The sequence below is a fragment of the Lathyrus oleraceus genome, chromosome 3 (assembly GCF_024323335.1).
Source record: "Lathyrus oleraceus cultivar Zhongwan6 chromosome 3, CAAS_Psat_ZW6_1.0, whole genome shotgun sequence".
NCBI lineage: Eukaryota > Viridiplantae > Streptophyta > Magnoliopsida > Fabales > Fabaceae > Lathyrus > Lathyrus oleraceus.
The window spans coordinates 438,354,179-438,358,287 of record NC_066581.1 but is presented as its reverse complement, the minus strand read 5'-3'; positions in this window follow the sequence as shown (position 1 = coordinate 438,358,287).

The following is a 4,109-nucleotide window of genomic DNA, read 5'->3' as shown; positions in this document are numbered from 1 at the left end:
CAGCCCTAGACCATGTTAACAGATTTCCCATGCTCAGGCCATGGGTTCTTCTTCACATTAGGACCTACGTCCTCAAAACACAGGATGCCACACCTCACAAGGTCTTGAACCTTGGTCTTCAAAGGATAGCAATTCTCCACGTCGTGGCCGGCAGCACCAGAGTGGTATACACAATGCAATTCAGGCTTATACCACCACTGAGGGTTAGTAGGTATAGCTGGTGGGTCTCTCGGAGTAATCAACTTCCTCTCTATCAAAGAGGGATATAATTTTGCGTATGTCATCAGAATCAGATCAAAAGTGACCTTTTTCCTCTCGTAACTCGTGCTGGTTTGATTACTGTTTCGAGGCTGATAGGCCTGCTGTTACGGACGGAGCTGTTGTTGTTGATATTTCTGAGGTGATTGTTGATTGTTGCTATGTTGCTGATACTGTTGATTGTCTCTGAAAACAGGTGCTATGTGAGCCACCTGGTGCTGGTTACCGCCGGGACGCACAGTGTTCCTCCTCACAGAGGGTCTTCTTGGTTTCACATGGGAGGTCACAACATGTGCCTCTCCATCTTTCTTCTTTGCAAACGCCCCAAAACGTTTGGCAGAAGAGCCTTCTTCCTTGGTTAGACGTCCTTCTCTAACCCCTTCTTCTAACCGCATCCCCATATTCACCATCTCGATAAAGTCAGAAGGAGTGCTAGCAACCATCCGCTCATAATAGAATGAACTTAAGGTCTTAAGAAAGATCTTGGTCATTTCCTTCTCTTCTAGCGGAGGCACGATCTGTGCTGCCAACTCTCGCCACCTCTGGGCGTACTCTTTGAATGTTTCTTTGTCCTTCTGGGACATGGCCCTTAGCTGATCCCTATCGGGAGCCATATCCACATTATACTTGTACTGCTTGACGAAGGCCTCGCCAAGGTCGTTGAAGGATAGGATGTTCGCACTGTCCAGCCCCATATACCAGCACAGAGCGGCACCGGACAAACTGTCCTGAAAGTAGTGGATGAGCAATTGGTCATTATCAGTCTGAGTTGACATCTTCCTGGCATACATGACCAGGTGTCTGAGAGGACAGGTGTTCCCCTTGTATTTTTAAAAGTCAGGGACCTTGAATTTCACAGGGATCTCCACATTGGGAACCAAGCATAATTCGGCAGCAGACTTGCCAAAGAGATCCTTTCCTCTAAGAGTCTTCAATTCCTTGCGAAGCTCAAGGACTTGGTCATTCATAGCGTCCATCTTCTCATGGACATCTGGGCCCTCAGATGGCTCAGAATGATAGATGGTGTCGTCTACCCTAGGCATGGTATGCACGACAGGCGGAGGAACAACAAGGACCGGGCTAGATGCCGGCATAGAAGCAAAAGTTGGAGCAGGGCCCTCAGACATGAAATTAAGAGGAATCCCCCATGGGAATCTGGTTGGCATAGAGGTTGGAGCAAAATATGCACTGGCTGCAGGCACAGTTGAGGAAACAATCTCAGAGATGACTGTCCTCTGGGGAGGAGTTGAAGGTGTTGGAGAAGACTGGCTCTGGGCAGCCAGGAATGACTCCATCAAAGCACTCAGTCTAGCGACTTCTTCTTTGAGTTCACGGTTCTCTTGCTCTAGATGATCCAGCAGTCTTAAAGAGTTGGCTCTAGTGTAGTACCGGTGAGTCAGCTTGTCTTCAAAATAATTGAGGAGCACAGAGTTAGACCGTAGGACAAGAAGCCGGGAACAAAACCTGCTTATGCACATGATGCATGCAATGCCCGTAGCGGGGTATTCATTACCATTGGAGATATTGATTAAATCGAAGGTAAATCATACAAGTCAAGTCGCCACCGCACTTCTATTTATCCAAAGAAATGGTTAGAAAGCGAACAAAAACCTAATAGTTTTAACAAAACTAATAAAAGAAACAGAGATCTGGGTAAGGGGGTTGGTTATGCAATGGGAAGGTGTTAGGCACCCAAAACATCCTAGGTACTCCTAGGGAGCCCTTTTCATACTTGTTGCAAAGGTAGTTATTTTGTGAAAATTTTATTTGTGCAAACATGATTGAAGAGATGAGAAGAGAATGTACAAGTTATTTACATTTTGTGTTTGGATGGATAAACCCATTGCCTACGTACCCTTTTATAAAAAGATTAGGATCAAAACCTCGTAGTTCGGGGTAAAAATCTCAAAAACAAATGAATGGATTGATTGGTCCAAAAGCCTTAAGGTCTTTTGTTATCAAAGGGAGAAAACTCAACCTAAAACCACAAATCCACCATGTGAGGATAGCTTCAAAATGCTAGTGAGGGGTTAACCCTATAATAAGCATGGAAGACTCATTGTTCATAACTAAGGATATAGGTGAGTATTACATCTACCACAAGGATAACTCAAACCTAATAGCTAAAGGTTATGAAAAATTTGATTAAGAAGGTGGCCATTGGAACCACAAAAGCACATATGAATGGGTTATATTTACCAATTAGAAGTATATACAAAAGTGGTCAAAGTTGACTTAAAGATTCAATTCAAAATGAGTGTTATGAAAAGAAAGTTTGAAAATCAAAAGCATAAGGCTTAGGTTTCTAATGTTGAAAACAAAGGTTAAATGTTTGCACAAAAAGGGTTTTGGCTGGGGTTGGAGTTGAGAGATGAAGGAGAATGGCTAAGTCCTAAGGAAAACAAAAAGATGAGGGATAAGAAATGAAACCACACTAGGAGTTCCTCTCTTGAGATCATATTGATGATCCAAGTAGCTCCCTTCCTTTGGAATAAGCAAGCACAAAGTATAAGCAATCAAACAAGTCTCATAAGAGATCCTCAATGTATCTTGTATCTTCCACTTGGATAAACATGGTAATGATCCTCCAATTAAGCTCAAATGGAAACTCCTAGTTCAAGAGCACACACATCAAAGGTTCCATGAGGTAAAACACTCTCCTAACCAGAGACCAAGGAAACAACAAACTAATAGGGAGATTAAGACCCGAGCCTAATAGTTGTCACGCAATCAACATCCCTAAGTTGAGGTTTCTAACAAGAACTTAACTCACAAGTAAACAAACATCACACACTATATCCATACAAGAGGCTCAAATAATGGGTGGGCTTTAGTCAAGAGGGGTCATGTCAACCTCGACAAACAAGCCAAACTGTAATGGGTAATCTATAGCTCTTAACCACTAACATTGAACGTTAGGGTGAAGCTGATCAAAATGGAAATGAGTATGAGACCTCATGCTCTTAACCCTGGCCAGGGTGAGCTCATGACAAAGAAAGTGTGGGGTTCCAGAAAGTGGGATCCTTTTCCACTTGACAGACTCTGGACAAGGATCTGGGGCACATGTTCAGAAGCATCAGCACGTAGTGCGAGCATAAAGAACGACACACTGAATAACGGGGGATTGGCTACTAATCCCTTTTATCCGTCAATTGCCTCTTCTCTTGGAGGTCTTAACAAATAACACATGCCTCTTCTTGGATGTCTTTGAGCACAATTTTAAACAAACACAAACAGAGCCTCTGAAGGAGGACTTGCCAGCAAAATGCTTGCCAAAAAGGTGACAGGACTTCAGACTACATGAAGTAAGAAGCTAACTACCTGAGTGGTGTGTCAACCATAATCAATGCTCAAGCAAGAGCTAAAGCAAGCAAGCAACTAAGGTACCTGTACAAAGACTAAACAATTAGTACTTCAGTCATACAACCAGAAAACAAACAGTGAAACCCTCTAACAGTTACACAATTTAGTGCATAAATGCCCTAGCACTCAAATGAGCTCATGAGTTCACCTCATCAATTAAAACCCTACAAAACAACAATAGGTCAGTACTCAATGTATTTGCATCTCACAAAGTGAGAACAAACTCAATTACCAATGCTAAGTATCCAATCCTGAAACAAAACAACAAAGTTAGCTTATGTACATCCAATCAACACAACAAAGCATAAACAACCAATGGCATGAGATGAATCAAATCACAAGCCCCAAACAGAACCATATGAACCCCTAAACACCAATCACCATGGCCAAAGATCCATCATACTCCAAATATCATTCAAATGCTTCAAAAAGCCTAAAAAATATGCACAAAATGAGCTTCCAAATTCGAAAATTCATACCAAATCAGA